The sequence below is a fragment of the Poeciliopsis prolifica genome, unplaced genomic scaffold, assembly GCF_027474105.1.
Source record: "Poeciliopsis prolifica strain line A6 unplaced genomic scaffold, Auburn_PproV2 SCAFFOLD143, whole genome shotgun sequence".
NCBI lineage: Eukaryota > Metazoa > Chordata > Actinopteri > Cyprinodontiformes > Poeciliidae > Poeciliopsis > Poeciliopsis prolifica.
In genome coordinates, this window is record NW_026562518.1 from 256,369 (window position 1) to 280,432 (window position 24,064).

Sequence of the window (24,064 nt, forward strand, 5' to 3'; positions counted from 1 at the left end):
AGTCTTAACCTTCAGAAATCCAGTAAAAGCCGTTGCTTTGGTGCACCGCCTTATAAATAACACATTAGGACGGCGGTGCAGGCTGGAGGTGTAATAATGTGTTTTCAGAGTCCTCATCCTTGGATATTTAGGTATATCAAAAACATTCCTGGAGCCTTTACAAACTTTACACACCACATGTCTGGTTTGTGAATTACTGAGAGTGAATGCTTCAAATCTAACAAATGTTTTAAATTGTGTTTTCACAGCCGGAATTCAATTAAAGGTTGCTTCTTGGGTTTCTGCTTTGTAAGCTTGTAAAACAGATTAAAAAAAAAAAACATTTTCAGCTTCGATTCAGTCAAGGCTTTGCCCCCATTCTCCAGCAGCTTGTTTTGTTCCAGTTTTATATGGGGTAAATAATTAATCTAACACATTTAGATTTGGCACAGCAACACAGAAAGTTTCCCTCTGAGATTGCACTCCTGTTTTTGTCGGCCAAAACTTATTCCATTTTTTTTTAGCTTTCAGTTTGTCTTTGAAGTTACTTTTGAAGAATGAGACGACAGATTGATTATATCTCTGAGCCGTAACCACATTTTCTCCATATGCTTAATCTAGATGCAGCAGATGATGATGAGAAAAGCTTCGCCTCAGCTCTGAAACCCTCCTTTATCACAAAGATTAAAGCTCGCTTCTTTCTCCAGCTCTCAGTTCAGAAGGAACAGGGTCCAGTAATTGGCTTATATTGCATGACAGAACATGTTTAATGGCTCCTTATCATCTCATCTAACATGGACTGATGTCAGTCTTAGTGTTTTAAGATTACAGGTGCTCTTAAGTAGAAAGCCACAAAATTTCATCAAGTATTTTTGGTTTAGGTTCTAGTGCAGAAACACTTCAATTAAAAAACTAACTTCCAGGTTTTAAGTCAATAATTCCTTTGTATGAATAAAAAAAAAAAGGTACTTATTCCCATGGCAGATTATTTCACTTATGGAAAAATTGTCTTGTTATAAGTTAAACAATTTGCTTATGAAACTAGAACTTTTCTGAAGTTACTTGTGAGTTAATTTTGTCTTATTTCATGTTTGCTAAAATATTTACATTAAAACCTAGACTAAAATAATTGGTGAGTTTTTGTGTTTTTGCATTTATATAAAATAATTGGTTTCATAATAATAGAATAAGGCAATTTTAGAAAGCTTTACCTCATTTAATTGGGCCTAATGTATCTGTTGTATTCGACTCACAAGTGAATTGGTTTTTCGAAGAATTAAGAAAATAAATCCTCACCAAACTTTGCACGTATTTTAAGGATTCCCCCAAAAGCCACATCAGAACAGTGATTTAATTTTTTTATCATAAAAGTATTAAATTTTATACACTTGTAGTACTTCCAATGCTCCACAACAAACAGAAAGTCGGCCATCTTGAATTGAATTTTCCAAAAGAGCAAAGGAAACATTTTAAATGAAACTTGATTGTTGAATGTGAATAAATGTTTTTGTTCTTAGGTTTACGTTTGCTATGAAAATAACCATTTTTAAGTGTTATTTACTGCAGATTCTAACATGACAAAATTTACCAATTTTATCGAATGTCGCATGATTCTCTAATATGAAGCCACACTTTATTATCTTGTCTTTTTTTAGACTTTTGTTGTTGATGTTATTTGAAGACAACAAGAGGTTAAGGTGAGATAAAAAGGTTCTGATGCTACAATGTGAGTCTGAAACACCAAAATTACATTTTTGTAGGTAATAAAACAGGTAAATCATTTGAATGGGACTTCACATATCTCTTATAATATTCATTACATCAGAAAAACAGGACATTCGAAATGAAATCCCAAAAATAATTAATTAAAAAGACTGGAAACACAGAGCAATTATTCAGGACTGATTTTAGTCTTCACTCAGTTAGGGAACTCACTGAATGTTATGGAAAATAAAGACATGACACCAGACCTTTGTTGGATTGTTAATCGTCTTTCTGAGTTTAAAAACATACAAGTATGATAAACTCAAGTTGATGCAACTATTCAACACAGTACTATCACACAGGTTCTTATCTAGAGTTGTGTTAAAATGGCTTGTCGAACACAAACCTTGTTACCTCTAAATATAAATTTACTATTTGGTCAAACGCTCTCAGTGGATAGTTATCAGTAGAAGCACAGAACCATGTGAAGGTTGATCAATACAGTTGATTCTCACAAGAAAAATCTATATTGTAAAAATGGAAATACAAGTTCTCTCTGCAAAAAGCCTACAGTATGTATTTACTGTCTACTGGAAATGACAATGAAGTGTGAAGGTAATGTAATAAAATATTTTCAATGAATAAATGTTCATTTACAGCCAGGGTCAGTAGCATTGGAAGATTATCTCCATGACTTTGTGCATTTAATTTGTCTGAAAAAGTAAGTTAGTAACGATTATTTTCCAGAAAACTGCAAAACACCTGGAACTCTGAGTTCCACCTGTTTAGTTTCTTTTGAGCCATGATGAATGGACCATTGGCCAAAATATTTGGCGTCTATTGATAATTTCATCAAAATGTTTTCTGGTTTCTCAATAGTTGACTGTATGTTGCTTTTGTGTTTTTATGATGCAAAGCGCTTTCAACTGCATTGTTGCTGAAATGTGCAGCACAAATAAACTTGATTGATTGCAACAATTAGTTGCAGATATTTTTGTTTCAAATGCTTACCTGACACTGTAGTAAACTTTTTAAAACTTTTTTAAATTGGCTTTAGTATTCCAAAGGACCATTTAAAACTGAACTCTCTTGTTTGACCTTGTCTTCGTCTCATTGTATCGATTCAGACTTTGTCTGATTCCATAAATATGAATGATTCTTTGTTAGCCAAGTTGTTCCATTCGATAATACTTTTGCTGTTTTTCCATTTTGTGAAGCCAGACTCAAAAACACCCGGAGGCTGAAGAAACAAGAAGAAATGAAAACAGGATTAAAAGCCAACTTTCTGTAACTTTCATCTACTTTACCGCTGATGGACTGTTACACAACTGTCTAACTGATCCATCTGGTTTCTCGATACTTTGGGTCTCTCTTGTTTTTCAAACAGAGCTGATCTAACCTGAGGCGTCCTGGAAGATTAAATCAGAGCTCATCTCTCTGTAGCTCCACCTTCATGCAATTCCCCAGCAAAAAGAATAACACCATTCTAAATTAAATTTTCATTTTCTGTTTTTCCTTGCACATTAACCTGCAGGCTATAATTAAATTAGAAAACTAATCAAAAGGATACTTTTCTTCCAGTGTTATTTTTGTTTGTGAACTTGCAAGGATCCAGTACCTTTAATTGGTAAAAATAGCAAATGGATGGAAAATTCAAGATTATTATTAACCAAGGTCAATGCTGTTGTGAAAGAGGTGGGCAGATAATTTATTTTCTATAGATTGCATCAGCCTTTGCTTATAATTCCACTTACTAAAGTAAGATGATATCCTTAAATGTAATCAAATGACCAACTCTTACTGGAATAGTCACGTTTTAGCTTGGCTAAAAATAAAATCTCTTAGTGTTTAATAACAGGGCTGCAGAATTTGTAAATTCAGTTAGCTTGGTGCTCTGGATTAAATCTGCAGAGAACCAAATGATCAAATCAATCAATCAAAGTTTTTCTGTGTAGCACCTTTCCACAACAAAGCATTTCAAAAAATACAGTCATAGAACACACAAAATGTAAATGAAGCATTACATTTTGTGTCATTGTTACACATCAGATTGCTGATTAATGTGTTATTGATTATGTTTCAAAAGTAACTAAACATGTGTTTGTCATCAGTATTTAAAGGAACTCATTCTGTGGTTATTTATTGGAAAACTACAAACTACACTGCAAAAACTCAAAATCTCACCAAGTATTTTTGGTCTAGTTTCAAGTGTAAATATAGTACACTACTAATGATACAAAAACAAGTTATAAGTAACTTTTCAGCAGAACTTAGTTTTAAGTTAATAATTCCTTAATATTGATTAAAAAGTATTTCTTTCATTAGCAGATTATTTTACTTACAAAATGGGAAAATGTCTTATTGTAAGAGAAATAATCTGACAGTGTACTAAGTACTTCTTTTTAAATTAACACTAAGGAATTATTAAATTAAAACAAGCTCCTATTTCCTGCTGTTACTTACAAGTTTATTTTCTTTTTTAACTGTACAAAGATATTTGCACTTGAAACTAGACTAAAATTTTTCTGAAAAAATGTTGTGATTTTGCAGTTAAAATGGATTCCATATCATCTTTACACCTGAATATTTCAAAGACCCACCGTAAAAAAAAAAAAAAAAAAAAACGCATTCAAGACAAAACCGTGTCTTAGCCTGAATTATCAACTCAATTACAAGGAGTAAATTAATAATCTCTAAGAGTTTAGCATGAATTTGCTTGGGTTGTGTATTTCTGTGGAGCTGATTGGTGCAGACCCAGCTGCTATGTGTAGTTCTCCCTCTGCATCAGTATGACTGCATGTAGCTGTATAAAAATGGAGAATAGCTTCATCCAAAATGACTCTATTATCCGGAGTATTGGCAAGAGAACAAAGCGTGCAGACAGGCAGCAAGAGAGAACGACATGAAAAGAAGTCAAACTGATTTTGGTGATGGATGGCTGGGGAACAACCAAAGCAAGAAAGATAAGAATGACTAATCATTTAAAAAGAAATATCTTCCAAGACCAGCGTATGCACTGCAAAAACACAAAGTCTTCCTGTTGTCTAGTTTTTTGTGCAAATACCTGAATACACTTAAGTTAGCACAAAGCTAACTTAAAAAATAATTTTTCAGCAATACATATAAGCTTATTAAGTCAATAATTTTATAATATTGATGAACAATTACTAGTTCTATTGGCAGATTATTTCACTTATAACAAGATGTTTTCAGTGAAATGATCTGCCAATGACACTAGAACGATTTCATCAATATTAAGGAATTATTGACTTAAAACAAGCTTCTGTATATTGCTGATAAATTACTTGCAAGTTAGTTTCCTCTTAGGATATTTGCTCTAGACACTGGACCAAAAATATTTGATAAGACTTTGTGGGTTTTTCAGAAAATAATCTCCAAGTGAAAAGAAGAAACTAAAAAGGATGTAAAATACAAAAATGTCCTCATTTATTTTATTTAATAGCTATTCTCATAATTACAGTTCGGTCAAAGTGTAATATTTCCATGCCTTTTGTTTGGTTTAATTAGCTCCTTAAATTAGGGACATACTCTGTAATCTGAACTTTGCATTAATGTGGACTAAAGATTAGTTTCTTCTCTCTGCCTGTGGTGGTGAGATGCCACTGGAAGCAGAGAGAGTTTGTTGAACAACATGTGATATTTTCTCCAGAAACATCAAATCTGATTGAAAATTATGATTATGATGGTGTCACTTTTCCTGAACAGGTTTTAATTTGCGCTGTTTCAGCAATAAAAAGGCTCTTTTCTATTATCATCTGACTTAGATAAATAAGTACAGGGAGTATTTGTCTAGTTTTTAGTGCAAATATCTTAGTGGAATTGAAAGAAGACAAAATTAACTAACAAGAACCTTTCCAGCAATATATTGGAGCTAGATTTATGTAAAACTTCCTTAAAATTGAAGAAAAAGTCCAAGTTGCACTGGGAGATTATTTCACTTATAACAAGACATTTTTCCCGTGTTATAAGTGAAATTATCTTTAATAAAATAAGTAATTTTTTATCATCACTAACTACTTAGTGAGTTTATATGACAACATGTTAAAGATCAAACATCTTAAGATGTCATAAATGTGGGTTAACATTGGTAATGCTGGAGCGTTTCTAAATAAAAATAGCTGCCAGAAAAACAAATTTCACCTTGAAAGCTGAGAAGTGAAATGTGATTTGTCATGTCAGGTCACATATGCTTCTTAAACGACACGAGACGGCCTAAGAATACAGAACAGCAGCAGCTGCGCCTGTTTAGTGCTGCAGTGTTTTTATTATAGCGTTAAACCAGAAAACAGCTGAATATCATTACAAAGACTGTAGCTGCTTATAATCACCTAAAGAACAACGATTTGACAGGCATCCCATCAAGTAGAAGTACTGGTTCATACTTCTTGAACCAGTTTATTAAACCTGCTTATTTTAGACAATCTGACCTCAGTGAACGTTTATTAACATATACTTGCTGCATATTATGAGGAAACTAATTGTTATAGAAGTTATTGTGATAAACAATAATATTGTTGTTTTGAGACCATTTTTAAGTATTATAGTGGTAACAATAATGTAAGAATACATTCTCAAAGATCACTAATGAACATTTAACAGAGGTACTGAAAAACATTTTAAATATCCGAAATAAATAACCGAATCAACTTTAAATAACAAATAAAATTAATTATGAAGTCTTTGCAAGCAAAAGTGTCCTTCAAAAAAAGCATAATTGGAAGACTTTCAAGCTTTTGGTAGAAAAAGAAAATCAATAAATCATGTAAATGGAAATTATTGAGCTTGTTTTAATTGGTCATGCAAACAATTGTTTTAGTTTTTATTGTTACAAGCTTAGGCATTACTATCAATCAATCGTTTATTTGTATGGCACATTTCAGCATCAAGGCAGTTCAACGTGCCTGGTGTCATAAAAACACAAATACAAAGCCATAAAGGACGCCACACAATGAACTAATATTTCTTTTTTGCACAAAATGCTTCAGATCATAATGTAGTTTAAGTAATTCAGTGGATTAAAATTATAGATTTTTTTTAGTTATTTGTGTAGAAGAGCACTTTAATGATAAAATTGAGACACTTATTACAACTTTAATTCTTTCCATTCCTAATTTACAACTGACTTCTTTCAGGACTTTACAAATTTTCAGCTTATTTTTGTATTTTTGGATCAGCTCTTCAATTTCTAAAAGGCCAATTGACGCAAAACCAACTCTCCTGACTGTCAGGACTTCTGTATTGTGTAGTTTGTATCCAGCTGGGACGCCCTACAGAGACTTATGAAGCGTGATATTGGAACCCGAAGATCACGCCAGGAGGCTCGGGAGTCCTAACGATCTATAAGCATCTGCGACCCATCAGCACTGACTGGCAGCTGGAACAAAACATTACTCCAATCATGTGAAATGAAGGGCAGGAGTTAGGCGGACCGAACCAGCCATTAGGAGAGACGCTGTCTGCTTTAAATGGTGCTCAGTGAAGTTGTTGGGACAGTGGACAGCGGACACAGATTGGTGGACAGTGTGGTAGCGCTGCTGAGAATCGAACCGACGGGGAGAGACACCCCACTGTGCCTGGAAATGTGGAAAACCACGGCTTCATTGAAAGGAGGAAACTGATGATTTCCTCTCTATTTATCTATAAAAAAACATTTGATAGACTCAGAGATTTTTACTGTTATTGTTTGATATCTTGATGTCATAAAATGCTCTTCAATGAAATGTAAAGAAAAAATGTTTATATGTTTCTACATGTGGCTAACCTGCTGATACCCATTTTGGCTGATACCAATTTTTTGTGTGAAATCTACTTCACATCTAATTACTGGCCGATCACCGATCTCCCAAAATTAAGTAAATCTAAGCAGATAAATCAGTCCACCGCTATTATAAATAACTTTAAAACAACAATAGGTGAGACAAAGTGCTGCCTCACCTATTGCATCTGCAACCCATCAGCACTGACTGATGGGTCGCATCAGTCAATCAAAATGTTTATTGATTTTTTTTCCATGCAGAAAAAAAAATCAATAAACATTCAGAATATAGAAAAGACAACAATAGAAACAACAAAACGTGATAACAGAAGTAAGAGCTTAACATTTGTTAAAACCCCCAAAATAAAAATGTTTCTTAGGAAAAAGTTTTAAAAGTGAAAAACATAGGGGCACCTCCACTATGTGACATTAGTTACATATTAATACTTAATTTTGTACTTTTTCATTGACTTCTTGCATTGATTTCCATTCATTTCAGACTCTACTGTAAGCCTAACCCAGACATTCTCCCAAACCCGATGTTCACATCGCCAAGTTGCTAATCAGGTTTATTGACATCTTTCTGAAACGATGAGAGCTGCTTCTTGCTGATCTTCCTTGATGAGTGCCAACATTCAAATAGCAATATCTTGTTTTTATGTATCTTTAGAAAACTCAGAATCCACACCTTCAGAAACTTTAAACAATTCAGTCACAAATACATTCACTTACAAATGAAAAATTTAAAATGCAGCATCTATGAACTCCCTTTACTCTAATTTCTGTAAATAAAATCTAGTTTTCTGAGCAATTTGGTGAAGAATAATGGGCAAATCTAGTGAAGATGTATCCTTTGGTCAAAATTTCAAATACGTTTAATATAATGCGATTAAACTGCGTATCAGACTATGCTGTATGAATACGTTGCATGACATTGTGATTACCCTGTCACAATAAGCAATTAATTGATCAATTAATTTCATGATGAATTAAAATCAAGCTCAATCATCTCCATTGTTTTTCTCTTTTCTCTCTTTCTACCAAAAACTAAATGACAAAAGTTTTCAGCGTGGTGTTTTGGTCTTTCCCAGTTTTGTTTACAGAGACTTCATAATTCACTTTTTGTGTTGTTTCTGTTTTGTTTATATATTTTGGATATTTAAAATGTCTTCCAGTTTTATTATATTACTTGAAAATGGTTTCAAAACAACAATATTATCGTTTATCTCAATAACTTCTGAGATACTTTATCATCCACTAACATTTGTTGTTGTGTAATCCACTGCTTTAACAACAGCTTTTTTAACCTTTTACGTGAATTTTACACCAGAGAGAGGCTGATATTTGAGCGCAAGCTGGTAAAGTGTTAATATTTTGAAGCAAAGTAGTTGAATTTATGCAGGTTTTACTCATCTCATTTCAGTTTCTGCCTCCAATGTATGTTTTTGGCAAAGTGCTTCTGCAGCCAACTGAACCTCAAAGTTTTAGTAATGGAATCAGGCGTCTGAAAAATGCCACTCTCACCTGTTGTAAAATTGAGGTCAAAGCTTTCAGCGCGTTTGTTTTGTTGCCGATGCAAACGCCTCGTGACATCTTACATCCTCTCAGCACCTCTGACTGGCTCGCGGCTGGTGGTCAGTAATGGATGTTTACAATGGAGGAGAAATAGTTTGCTCAGATCAGTGCTGGGGCTGTCAGCAGGAGATTGGTGGAGGGGGGACAAGTGTCAGCCATGACAGGAAGAGACCCTGCAGAGAAAAATGACTGACAGAAAGACAGAGAGAGGAGGGGAAAAGGGAGAAACAAAAACGGTCTGACTGATGAGAGATGGGGGGGAAAGGAAAACGGATGAAGAAACTTAATTTGAATGGACGATGCCCCCTCAGGCTCTTCTGAACATATCGAGTTCCAATGAAGAGCAGGAAAGGATTTTAGAAATTAATGTTTGTTCAAATAGTTATGTAAGAAAGTTTGTTTGAATGGATCAGAGCCTGAACACCGGCACAAAACCATTCAAACCAACATGTACAACAATTCAATTCAGTATGGATGTTAATGATTTTATAGTTTATGACACTTTTTCACAAAGATGCTTGTGACTGGTTATTGCAGAGATCTGTATCTGGGTGACATTTTAAATATCCAAAATAAATAAAGAAAACAGAAACAAAAAGCGAATCATGAACAAACATGTCCTTCAAAAAAAGGGATAGATCAAAACACCAGGCCAGAGAGAAAAGAGAAAAAACAATAAATCCTGCAAATGGACATTAATTAGCTCATTTTAATTCATCATGAAATTAAGTGATTAATTTTTTTACCTAAAGTATTCGTACAGCATAGTCTGTTACGCAGTTTAATCACATTATGTTAAGGGTACATCTCTACTAGATTTTCCTACTCTTCTTTAGCAAATTGCTCAAAAAACTAGATTTTATTTACAAGTATTAAAGTAAAGAGCATTCATAGATGCCACATTTTAAGTTCTTAATTTGTAAGTTAATGTATTTTGCCCTGCGACAGACTGGCAACCTGACCAGGGTGACCCTTCCTCTCGCCCGGGACGTTAGCTGGAGATCGGCACCAGCACCTCCAGGCCCCACTGGGGACAAGGGAGTTAGAAAATGGATGTATGGATGGAGTTTATGTTTCTGAAAGTGTGGATTCTGAGCTTTCTAAAGATGTTAAACACATAAAAACAAGATATTGCTATTTGAATGTTGGCACTCATCAAGGAAGATCAGCAAGAAGCAGCTCTCATCGTTTCAGAAAGATGTCAATAAACCTGATTAGCAACTTGGCGATGTGAACAAAGACTTTTTATTTATATTACGTTGCTCTACCATTTTGTCTGTCTTCCAGATCCAGACAGACAAAATGGTAATGGCGAACCAACCAGACATTGTCGTAGTGGATAAACATCAGAGGAAAGCCGTTGTGGTAGATGTAGCAATACCAAGTGATTGCAACATCAGGAAAAAGGAGCATGAGAAACTGGAGAAATACCAGGGCCTCAGGGAAGAACTGGAGAGGGCCTGGAAGGTGAAGATCCCAGGAACAACATCAGACATCTCAGTCAGAAATGTGCAGTCCTTGGCACAGCCAAGATACTGCGCAGGACCCTCAAGCTCCCAGGCCTCTGGTAGAGGACCCGAGCTCAGAGGATAAGAACCACCCGCGGTGGGTGAGAAGGGAATTTTATTTTTTTTATATAAATAAGAGACCATTGCAGAAAACGTTTTCTGTTTTTGCCACATTTTGTCTCACAAAGTCATTTTTGAACCCTGAACTTTGGTGGAATTAAACCAAGCTTAAATACATAGTTTCCTACCTGGCTTTGGAATAAAAGGTTGACCCTTTCCTTGTACTGTTTATATTCACTGATTAAATAAATATGTTAGATTAAAAAAACAGTTGAGTGCAGAGCCTAATGAGACAGAAAATATGACTGACACTAAGACTCTTTAAGGGTAAACAGTCTTTCAAAACTTGAACATCACATCCAGTCCCGTAGCCCTACCCAAGACAAAAGAAGAAGAATAAAAAATACATTCGTTGAACAATGTTTTATTTCAACCCAAGAAAGCCTGAAATAGATGGTAATATTATTTTATGTGCTACAGCTACTAGATGCAGTTAGTCAGCAGGATGTGCATCTTGCAGACATTAATGCCTTCAGTTTAGTGGAAGATTTCTACACAGCTCTGGAAAAAAAAGAAGAGACCACTGCAAAGTTATCAGTTCTTTGATTTTACTTTTTATAGGTATAGGTTTGAGTAAAATGACCATTGTTCTTTTATTCTGTGAACTACTGACAACATGTCTCCAACATTACAAGCAAAATGTTTTATTTGCTGAAAATAAGAAATGGTCAAAATAACAAGAAAGATGCAGTGCTTTCAGACCTCAAATAATGCAAAAACCCCAAAACAAAACAAGATATTGATTTAGAAACAATAATAACAATGTTTTAACTGAGTAAGAGTTCAGAAACCAATATTTGGTGGAATAACCAGGAAGTTTTTAGTGGGGTTCAATGCAGTGGACTCTTACCAGAGCTGCACTTGGCCATCTGCATTTCCTGCTTTTTGGTAACTAAAGATTGGCTCCGTGTTGTTCTGATGGGAGAGAAAGATTTGGTAAAATGTTCCATAATCACACTTGGTACAGTAACTGCAATAGTCAACATTAATGTTGAAGTTGGATGTTTAATATTGTGCAGGCTTAGTTATTCTCTTATGATCTACGTGTTAGCATGAAATTGTCAAGTCATTTTTCAGGTGAATGTAATTATTTGCCAACACTGAGGTTTCAAAACAGGCTGAAAAAGAAGTTGATAGCTCATTTCCCAGAAGCTCTTCAAAATGTAATCTATGGAAGAATTCAGCGTTTTCCCTGGCATGCTGCTGCATGTTTTAAAGCTCTGCACAAACACAGCAGCCACCTTCAGAATGTCACTGATCATTTTTTCATTCGGTACCCGATGCTTGTCCTGTGCTGTTTTGTTTAACTTATTACTTTTGCACCCAGCGTGAAGGAATGATTCTGCTGTGGAGCGACGTATTTAGTCCACAGGCTGTTTAAACTCTTGTCTGCAGGAGCTGAACTGCTGAGGGTGTGATTAATGGGGACACTAATGACTCAGAGTGAAGCTTTTTGTGCTCCAGTACCTGCAGGGTTAATGGATCATTTCTGCTTCAGGGTTAGGAAGGCAAATCATGTAGTGAAATAATTTGAAGAAAGGAGAGCTTCCACTTCGTTTATTTCTCACTCTTTTACTCTCCATCCAAAGGTTAAGCGGCCTCTTGATTTTCTTCTAGGTGTTAAATAGCTGGAATGCGGCTGGTCATTTATTTTAAATTGTTTAACAGTGCATTTTAAAAGGGGAGTATTGTGTAAAAATTGACTTTTTGAGTGTTTTCCCCTCATCAAAAACACACCTGGAGTGTTTTCTTGATTTTTCATGCATGTTTGAGAAATTTTAAGAAATTGAGTTTATTTTGCACTTATTAATAAGTGAGTAAGTGAGCTGTATTGCTAAGCTAACACAGCAATGGTTGATTAGGTCATTTAAACCCCTGCTCTACTGATGATCTGTCAGAGTTGGTGTTTAGGTCACCTTTGTTTTTACTTTTTAACTGAACCAAAACACAACAAATTCCACAGCACGTCTACATGTTATGGTTGTCAAAGTCAAGCTAGCATACCTGACCGCCTTTCCTCTCCTTTGCTATTTTTTCTACATTAAAACTTTTTCCTGACTTTTTCCTGACCTTGTTATCAAGCAGTTGTAGTGTCAACAATAAGGAGCAAAACAATGTGTCCCTTTTTCTTTCATACTCATCATGGATACATTTAAGATTTAGCTCGTTACGGTGCCAACTTGACAGCTACAACCAATGCTAGTCATCATCTGTAAGCGTCAGGGACATGGGTGCAATGCATTGTGTCTATACAGTCTTGTTTTTATATTTTTACCTAAGGAAAATATGCTTCAACTTGCTGCTGGTACCCCTAAATTTAACTACTGTTGGACAATAGAGAATATTATTCCATTCTATTTAATTACAACAATTTTTAGATTCTTTTAAATGGCCTCCTAACCAAACCCAGCTTAACTGAAGCAGTGTTCACACTGATGATGGTCAATTAATCAATTACATTTGATTAGCAGCATCTAGCTGCTACATTTCCTCATAAATACCACTCAGCAAGGGTACACTTAGTTTACCCTATGACTGCCTATTTAATGACACTAAACTAGATTTGAAATTAGATGACGATCGTGATATCTTCCCATCACGTTCTCATGCCTGTCTCTTTAAGTTGAATTCTCTCAGCTCGGTGTTATTATCGCCCATTAGACACAGTCAGAGCATCCTGTCTGAAATATAAATGAGAAGCTAAAAATAAAAGAGATCACAGTAAAATAAAGCCTCATACCGAAAGGAATTAGCGGCGCCCCAATTCCCATTAATGTTCTCATCAAATGCCTGCTAACAAACAATTAGCTCATCTGTGGCCACTTTGCCTCCCTTCATCTTCTGGCTTCTTTTGAATGAGAATCCCGGCTGCGAATGGGAAATATTTGCCACCACTGCAGTCTGCTTGGCTTGAAGCCCAGGGTCCATGCTATTGATGTGTGTAGGTTGTAGTGATGCATCTAATCACAGTTTAACGATTTGTGATTTTGTATGTTTAGCGTTTCAGTATTTGCTCAGCTGGGGATTTTTGTCCCATTTATAAGGAGGCTGAATGAGCAGTTGGTCATTTTTCTGAGCATTGATGAATCATAAAAAAATTAAGCCTTTGCACAACTTTATCAATCCTAATTTATCCAAATATAAACGACTGTGTTAATAAACCCAAATGTCCAATTTAAGCCTTTTAAAAAGCTTATTGGGTGGAAAATAACAGAAAAAAAGGTATGGCCAATGTTTGCACACTTTTTGAATTAGAAAGGCAGAAAATACACTGACTTTAGATAATCTAAAGTGTTTAAGGGTTAAATATTTTCATTAAATGCTTGGAAAAATCCCAGTAATGTGGTGATTTGCAGTATAAAATACTTAGTGTTGATAATCTACAAAAACTCCATTAAAAACAAACATCATATTTGTTTTAAATTCTATAAAACTATATTGAATACTTTTTCCATTTGAAGTTTTAAACTAAACAGCAACATGAATACGTTTTAGTTTGCTCAATTGTTAATATTTTGACCTGTTTTAGGGCATCTTGTCACTTTTAAACCAAATTAGCTGCAGCTGGCCACGGCCCCTGATTCAATGTTTACATTTGCACATGAAAATGACTGCAAACAGAAGCGAAATTATACACTGTACATCTTTGAAAAGCAAAAGTGGAGCCTCCTTCACAATCAACAACTATGCAGCAAGCGGGTTCTGGATGATAAGTCAACAACCAACAAGTTATATTCTCCAACAGCCTGGGTTGCTAAGTAATTGTGCAGTGCATGTAAAATCAAATTTGGCTCAACAATCTGGAGGTTTTTGAAACTGCTCGTTTTCCATGCACCAAAAAACATAAACTTATTGCCAAAAAACATCTGGCTATTTTTTGAAACAGTAGAGAACCAAAGCATAAAAACATGTAAAATGTAAATTTTGCAGAACTGGTCCTCTAAGCCACATTGTGTATTTGGATATTCTTCTCCACAAGTACTTAGCATTTCTGCAAGCACCAATTAAGGTCTTTTATTTCACTCTTTTTGGATATCTTTGTGACCACTTCGCTTTTTTATCTTTTTGCTTTTGCGACGAACTGAAAGGGATGGCCACCCTTCAATAACCTCAAGTCTAATTGAAGGTTAATCAATGAACCCTGTCGCTGTTTGGTGCTGCAGATGTCTGGCTGAACTCCTTGAATCGGAGGTTAACGCGGCTCCATTCAGGAGTTAACGGACCTCCAAAACACTGCCGTCACTGAAAGCAAAGCAGAGAAATAAAGCTACGCAGATCAGAGTGGAAAGTGATAGTACGATGGAGAGATGATGCTGAAAGAGATGTCAGCTATTTTAATGAAGATAAAAGACAGGGAATATGGAGAAATTACAGATAAATCAGTGATGATCCTTTAAATGTGTCTCTCTGGCACTTGGGGTAACTATTTCCATTTCTTGTGTTGATTAAACAACGTGTTCTTGAAAGTCGGATAGATGCTTACACAAATGATAGTGAGAGTAAACTGAGTAGACTTGAAATTCCCTGATGCAGCTCAGATTAATTCCTTTTCTATCCTCGTCAAACGGTCGCTGAAGTTCTCTAAAGGCATCTTAACATTCAGCGTGTGTCCTTGGAGAGAGAAGAGCCTCTTTGTCAGTTTAGATGCTCATCCAATCAGCGCCCTTCAGACTCTGCTCTGATTACTCCTCAGAAACAAAAAATCTTCACTATGTCTGGCTTACAGAAGGGACACTCTAAGTGTCATCTTGAAATTCCTTCCCAAAGAGTCTGATTAGGACAATTTCAACTTATCATCATCATCTTCAAGAGGACAGAAAATTGTGCTCACACACAACCACGACTGAGCCCCTTTCAAAAGACATTTCACATCCAGAGCTCAAAGTTTAAAGCTGAATAAACACTCAGCTGTACTTGTTTTTTTGTTTTTTTAACATATTTGATATGCATTTAAACAATAATGAACAATTCCAGCAGCATAATTACACAATAGAAATGCAGAAATTACATAAACATTCACAAAAACAATTTTATGTGATATGTAATAATAAAAATGACAATTTCTGGTGAGGAATAAATTAAATATCCGCACATTTACTGCCACTTAAAATGACCAAAATTGCACATGGGCATAAACATGAGACGCATATGATTGGAACATGATATTTTGGCATTTTGAAGATTAACCTCAGAGATGTAGTTTGTTGCGCAACTGTTTGTTAACATCAGAGTGAGTAAGACAAGATTGTAGGAACATGAATTTGAAATCAGCCATTTCTGCTGCATGGAAAATAGTCAACAAGGGGACCACTGCAAAATTGGTATCCGCCAAAATCGGAATCAGTAGTTCAGGTTTTTTAAAGATCAGTAATCCACAATCAACTGGAAACCAGCAATCGGTGCACTTCTAATCTATTTTTCTATTCATTAATTTATTTATTTCAACCTGTTTTGTTTTTTTTAAACTGCACTATCCATCAACACAATGACGTCATGAAATAGAAAAAAATGTGGATAACTGTGACGGCAATTCAAGAAAATCAAAACATTTCTTCTTTTTATTTAAATCATAGAAAATTATGTTAATTTGATGGCAACATGTTTTCCTTGAGGAGAGGATAACAGTGCTGACAACACGATAATTTCTCTATTTGAAAGTCAGGAGAGGGGGGGTAACCGCTCGCAGGTCACACTCCCACACATAATGGGCTCTTTGGGAGCAGATTTGATGGAGACTTAATTAATGATTTGATAACTGATGAGGCATTAAACTGAGAGTGGGGAAAAGAGGGACCCCCGCATGAGATCTGAAGGCAGAAATGAGTTTTTAATATAAAGCAAAGTGTTTCTCACTGCTTGCTGAATCACACGTTTCTGCCTGGTTTGAATCAATCTTTCTGTGGCTCCCTCCTTTCTTTCTGCTTGATCTCTGAGTCAGAGAGACGCAGCAGGATGCCTGCAGCGCGCTCCCGGTGATACAGTTAAAGAGGAGGAGGAGAGCTCTTGTCTCTGCAGACTCGGCGCTCTCAGACTGTTTCATTAGAAAGTCTCGGTAGCGCTTTCACCTGGACAGGGTCGGCTTTTTAATGAAATCATTTCAGTGAAAAACTTCACAGAAAAGCTCCGCTAGCTCTTTCAGAGTGGGGAGGTCCGGCCTGACACCGGCCACTGCAGAAACTTTTTGAAAGACGTCGTTAATGCAGCCGGCTGAAGGTGACTGTTCGTACAGCTTTTAAGGATTTAAGGACAGAAAAAGTAAGGTTCTGTGCTCAAAACAACAGAAAAACCATCAATAATTCATTAAGTGTAAAAGCTACTGAGCCAATTGTTTGACGAGGTTCATTTCTGAGCTGAAATTGAAAAGTAAAAGCCATAACAGAATGGAAGCAACATCAATCAATACTTTGGTTGTTGAACTTAAGAACTCAGTACGCAGTTTTTCCTCTGCTTTATGCTTCACTTTCACCATCATCTCATCGTAATCTGTTGGGAGTTATCACTCCGTCATTTAGCTCTGTGCTTTTTCTTAGAGCGTTTGTGTTTTGGTTTAGAACTCGGATTTTGGTTCACCCCAGTCCTAAAGTCCGTCCACTACCAATAAACTTTAAATTGTCTGAGCTGCAGACTATTTAAAACATTTCTGAATGGCTTAGCACCACAATACATTACAGATTTGCTGTCATCATAGCGACCTTCCAGACCTCTCAGGTCTTCTGGTTCTGCTCTGTATCCCCAGAACAAGAACCAAACACGCAGAAGCAGAATTCAGCTTCTGTGCACCACAAATCTACAACAAAACACTGAGTTTCTTGCCCACCAGGCTTATAATAAACTGGGGAAACCCTGGACTTATAGTACTTATACTGTATGTAAGTTAAATAGGAATGAGGTGAGAGCTATTTGTCATTGTGTTATATATGTTAATTTAATTTAATAAATCATGAGAACTACACACTGGAGGACCAGTAATGTTAGCTTTTACAGTATTACTAAGACAGCTTCCACATATTAAGACATCTTAGGGTATTGGCACAAAGTTACATCTAAATCACACTGAACTGTGGTATTTTTAGCATAAAAGATGTACATTATCATTTCATGTCATGTTGTTTTGAAACTATCCATTAATTCTCTAAGTAAACAGAGCAAGACTCCTCAGGCGTGTTCTCTGTCGATTCCTGCAAACCAACGTAGAAGTTGATCAAACGATTACAGCACTGAGTCACGCTAAGTCTCGCAGTATGAAAGAGGTTGACTACTGACAAACGGTGACATACGAGTTTCCTGCTGTGAGGCGACATGTCTCTGACGTCATGAGTGAACCGAGCAGAGCAGCGGCAGCAGTCTGCTGATCCCTCGGTCTGAACTCCTATTAACAAGCCGGCCCTTGCTCTGTTCCGCTCTCTGAGCTGCAGGCAAAGTCAGCTAATAAAGAAGCAAGCCAATTACCAACATAATGAATGCTGCCGAGAGGAGAAATTAAATTTTAAACTGAGCCAGGTGCACTGCTGAATGAGAAAAGAGTCAAGCAGGTTTATTAAATCAGACAAACGATATTGGGAAAAGTTGGGACTGAATAAACAGCTGGGATTTATATTTCAAGATCATTGAGCGACGCGAATAATACAGAAATTAAAAGAGAACATTAATTTTCCTACAACAGAAGATAAAGATCCAACACTTTTACAATTAGTTTCTGAAGCCTCATAAAGGCTTTTACTAATTGTCTAATCTAGACTTTTTCTAGTCTGACTGTTTAAAGATAAGATTTGAATTTAACTGCACAAACTTTTTCCTCTCCTTGACAACCTTATTTTGTACTCAGCTTTAATGCACAGGTCCCCAGGTAAGCTGCTTTTTGATCTAAATGATGTTATTAATCAGCGTCTGGAGGCTGGAACCATAAACGACCTTTATAATGAGAGTCGTGCTCAACATGCTGCTTTTCTCCTCGCGCCTCGCGCTCATACCCCTCGGTGGATTCGACTTTCTCTGCCGTCGTTTCTGTCTCTCCTCCACTTTCTCTTCTCGCCTGATGGGAGATTTGGAAGTGAACAAGAAAACAGGACCCAAAAAAAAAATGTTTTCCGGATGCTTTCATCTAAAGTTTTTGTACATTTTGTAGAACACATGTTCCCAGTAGGTAGGAAATCCCAGCAGAGATTTTATACCTCCTAACTTCAGAGAGACTTTGTGCATTCGAGCAGCTGGTGCAAAACGAGATAAATTATATTTGAGAAATTATTATCACACTGCCTTTTTTATTATTTTTTTTTCTTTTATTTATACAGGCTGAGATCCAAGGTCTAGTTTACAAAAATTTTATTTAAAAAAAAAAAAATTTTATCGAATTAATCTTTTAACATGTTATAAGTAAATTTATCTGCCAAATGAACAAGTATCCTTTCATCAAGATTAAGAACTTATTTACTTAAAACAAACTTCTATATCTTGGTTGAAAAAAACTGAGAAATTAGTTTAGTCTTATTAGTATAATAAAAGGAAAGTGCACTATGAACTAGACTAACATTATTTTTGATGTTTTTTTCTGCTTTTAGATGATACCAACATAATATGCTGTTTGATGACATTTTAAAATGTGAAGGTAAGGAAATTTTATTTATATAGCACATTTTCAGCAACAAGGCAGTTCAAAGTGCTTTACAAGAAAGACAATAATAAGTTGTCCATAATGGTACTTTTGTTAAAGTACCAGTTAATACCATGAATTGCATCATAGTGTGTAGGGAAACACATCACAGTCTAAATAGTCTCACCACATAATGGATTCATATCATCAAGCCTACGACTGCCCACTAATCTTGCCTTCTTCTTTCTCAACATGGACTTGTAATATTTGCCAAATGTGTTTCTGCATTTTGTTCTTGTAAAAATGCAGAGCCATATTCGGGAAAGATGTCACCTTGAAAGCAGCGAATGTTTCTGAAGTGCCTTTCCACACAGATATGACCATCCCTGAAGTGTGATTCAGCCTGTGCTGCATGGACACAAAGTCTCATTCAGCAAAAATCTCAAATGCTGATTATTGAATTAGTCTTTCATTGTCCATTTTAGGTTATTTTTTTTTGTTTTGAGCCCAGAATGCTGCCTTTAGACAAGGTTATTCAAGCTTATTGTTCATGCAGAAGAAAGTAAGCTACATTTGTAAATTTGTAAGTGAAAAGTGTCTTTAATTTTTCAAGGTATTTCTTTTCAGGTGGAAAAAGCAACATTTGCATGTAGACAACAGCATTTAACAATGTGTATTTATTGTAAAACTTTTTATAAATGACAGTCTTCAGCAGGGTTTTCAGTTTTTAATATGTCCAGTAACATTTAGTACTGACTGTGTACATTTAATCTTAGTGTTTGGAGACCTTGCAGGATTTTGGGGATCCGCCTATTTAAGCCTTAAGCAAAGATTTGTTTATTCTATTACTGGAAAGTTTTCACTAAACTAAGGGTTTGCCTGAAGGCATTTGCATGCTGTGTGGTGCTGCTATGCTGCAGCTGAATGACTCACTGGGTTACACTAACAATCAAAAGGAGCTAATTAACTGGGACTGAATGTCCATTTTGTTTAACTCATAATTAGTGCAAGTTCTGCAGGATCTGCCCTGTAAATTTACATCCAAATATAGTTTTCTTTCAGGGATATGCAGTTTCTATAAAAAGTATTCACTCGCTTGGATGTTTATTACTTTTACAAATCAATAATAATCAACATAATTTGTTTTCCTTTTGTTTTTGCTAAAATATTGTCAAAAAACCAACAAAAATAATGAGAAATAAAATATGTAACCCAAAATGAGTAAATAAAATGGTGGATATTGGATCAATATTCAAGTCAGTATCTAGTGAACTCTGGTTTGGTTTGAATGCACATGTGACTGTCATGCGGACGCAAACTTGCTCTAAAAGGAGGAAATGTACTAAAGTGCAGGGCACTTTGGGTTAATGCAACCAAAACAAATGAGCTAAGTAGTGCTAGCAGGAGAAATGGCTCGAAGTTTCAACCCAAAGACTAAAGAGAAATCCTACAACCACTAAAATCTGACACTACTCCATTTTTGTTTACATTTTGTGAATGAGGGTGCACTCAGTGTCTCAGTTTTGGTGTTGCTTCCTTCAGTGGTTCTTGGTGTAGCGCCACCACAGGTGAGGAGGGGAACAGGTTTGACTTAGTCCAGTGTGAAAGAGAACCACAGCAGCTGAAAATGTAGAAAACGTTGCAATTCGAACCGAGTCAACAAGACTATCAGGAAAGAAACATCCTAAAAGTAAAAGTATGGAAAATGTTGAAGACTTTGGACAAACAAAAAAGAAGTTCAAATCTTTTACTAAAATGAAAAGGCTTTTAGTTAGAGATTTAGTGTTTCTTTAACTTTGCATTGCAATAAGTTCTTAGAAAGTTACAGCCTGAGATTTTATGTATTATATAAAGTTTGCAATAACTAATGATATAAGCCTTCTTTTCATTAGGCAGAAAGCAGGATTGCATAAGTTATCATCCTTCTTCTGTTCAACAGAGCAACAAATTGTTTTAATCTGCTGCAGCAGAAAACTGAGAGGCAACCCTGGACTGTTCCCAAAAAAACACATTGAATTTAGATTAAGACTATCTGCAATTCAGAGCAGTTTCTTATAATCCACAGCTACAGCAACACAAAGTAGTTTTAATTCCCAAGAGTCTCCGCAAATCCAGCCGGAGTTTCGGCAGCTGAGTTCACTGTTCATCCTCCTAAGACAAAGAAACGGGAGTCTAGCCAAGGACACACGTCCACCTCAACGGGCTCAAGTCATGGAACAAATCCCCGTCCCATCGGATCCAAACACCTCGTGTTGTTTTTGTTGTTACCGGGATGAAATAACCTTGGACTTCCTGTTCTGGGACATTTCAAACCTTTGCAAAAGTTTTGTTTTCCAATAACGAGAAGTCCTTAGAGACGGCCAAGCCTCTGTCACAGCAAATTTGTCTGGGACTCCAGGAAACCTTTCATTAGTGGAGTTGCTTATTGTTTAATTGTTCAGCACACAGATGCTTCATTAGTTGCTGATAATTTCCCAAAGTGATAGCTATCAGATTTAAGTGTGTGCCTGCATTATCTAGGAAAAATATGTCGATGAAGCGTGTAGCATCAGCGATGGAAGGAGATTCTTCATATCAGACATTCAAGAATGAAAACCATCAAGAAACTAGTCGTGGAAAAATGTGAAAAGAAAGGTTGGATATCCTTTAAAACAACTGAGTGAAGCAGATTTTTGGCTGTAGAGCAACTTTTATTGATTAATCAAACTTTTGGTTTTTGAACATCGAAGTTTCGAAAAATAATTTTTTCCCCACCAATTTTCTCCAAGGGTTTCCATAGTTTAGTGATGTAAGTGTGCCCAAAGTCGCCATCTTGTTTGACTAACGGGTCTTACAGTTTGTAATTATTTGGACTCCTTCAAGAAATATATATATATATATTGATTTTGTTTTTGTCATTCCGTTTTTAGCAGAAAAGCGAAAAACGATAAATCATTCAAGTGAAAATCGTTGAGCTTGTTTTTGATTTATCACGCAATTAATTGATTTATTGTTTATTTCGACATGCCTAGTTAAGCATCTTGTAAAATTATACCTCGATATCAGTTTTACAGATAGGGAAATACTTAATTTTTTAACACCTTAACATTAAATCATTATCAGTAGCAGGACTTTGAAACAATCAAACTACTTTGTATTTCAAAGAAAGATCGACAGAAAACGAGGTATTCACGTCAGATCCTGATAACTAAGGTTTTTTTCTTATTAAAACACCATTTTTCTTACAATTTTAATCTGTTCTTTCTGATGAAATTGCATCTATTTTCTGTCATTATTATGAATACATTCACAGAAAGGATAATGGAAAAAAAGCCACTTTCTGATAAATATTTTGCAAATTCAGTTTTAGAAAAGAAAGTAAGCAAAAGTAAAGGAAAAAAAAAACAAGTACAATCTGAAACCAGATCTGCTATAAAAAGAAGGAGATGCAAATTTTATGCCACATCGGCCAGTCCTAAAGCAAACTGAGAAACAAAATGGCTTCCGTTGAAACAGACAAGAATAAGCACAAACTTCCTAAATCACTTAATTTCCAACAAAACAAACATCTCAAACAACTCCCTAAAGTCTTCTATAGTTCTATATAAGGAAATAAAAGAAACACCTTAACCTTGTATTTAGTCAAGTTATTTAAATACATATTTTTTGCTTTTAGAGTGAACTTTATGCACAGTGAGACTTTTGCCCCTCGTTGGAGAAAAGTATTTAAATGGGTTTGTTTGCTTTTGTTTTGCATCATGTCTCATTTGAAAATCACTTTTTCAGATCATGAGGAATTCAGACTGCAAGGTTTAGTAGTTTCACAGGGAGATGTTGTTTGTTTCGGGTTCAAAAGTTCACGGCTTTTTTTGCTATGTTTTGTATAATGGGGGAAATGAATATCTGACCTTTTAAGTTTGCTCCCTTTGAAAAAAAAAACATCTGTATAATTTTAATTTCACAAAAAAACATCCAGTTGCATATTTGTGAGTGAAAGCAGAATTTGACCCCAAAGCAAAACTTGACCTGGTACTTGGTGGAGAAATGTGTGTTTACAAGCACAGCAGGGAGAAGTTTCTTAAAGTTTGAACTCAGCTCAGGAGGGCGAGCGGGTCACGTTACAAAAACTACAAAACATTGAATTTCTTTGAGGAAACTTCCTTCCTTCACATTTCTGTATGATTGAGGTCTGGAGACTCCCTAAATACTTCAGTATTTTAATATCCTTTGTCTATATCTACCAACGTATTGCTGGTAAGTAACTTTTTACACCTCTGTGCATTCATTGAATTTTTGATGTTGGGAAGCAGCAAAGACTATACAGTAGTTTGTGCAGTATTTTGGTCACTGCAGCTCCTGTACATGATAGGGCGACAATCAATTTAGCTGAGATCTCAGGAGGAAACAAATGGTCAGTCAGAGCGAAAAAACATCCTGAAACATCGACATCCTCCCAAAAAAACAAAAAACAAAACAAGAAAAAACACTTCAGGGTTAGCAAGTTTTATGAACTGCACTGCAAAGACACAAAATCTTACTGAGTGTTTTTGGTCTAGTTTCTGGTACACTTAAAATAAGACAAAACTAATTTACAAAATACGATTGCCATCAGTTGAAAAATGCAGTTGTGTGTTGATTTTGCGTGAATTCCCACAACTGTAGAATCAAAAGTTCACGGCTTTTTTTGCTATGTTTTGTATAATGGGGGAAATGAATATCTGACCTTTTAAGTTTGCTCCCTTTGAAAAAAAAACATCTGTATAATTTCAATTTCACAAAAAAACATCCAGTTGCATATCTGTGAGTGAAAGCAGAATTTGACCCCAAAGCAAA

General features: G+C 35.6%; 1 protein-coding gene across 5 annotated transcripts in view; it reads right to left on the reverse strand.

Moving 5' to 3' along the window:
- Window positions 1-24,064, reverse strand: part of LOC129355730 (contactin-associated protein-like 4) — a 164,629-nt gene that overhangs the window by 127,986 nt on the left and 12,579 nt on the right. The window contains exon 1 of one of the 5 annotated variants that reach the window (XM_055025329.1): window positions 8,984-9,034. The exons of the other annotated variants lie outside the window; for them this stretch is intronic. The gene's annotated coding sequence lies outside the window, so the exon portion shown is untranslated. Of the gene's footprint in view, window positions 1-8,983; window positions 9,035-24,064 lie in introns of those variants that run through there. 5 annotated transcript variants of the gene reach the window in all.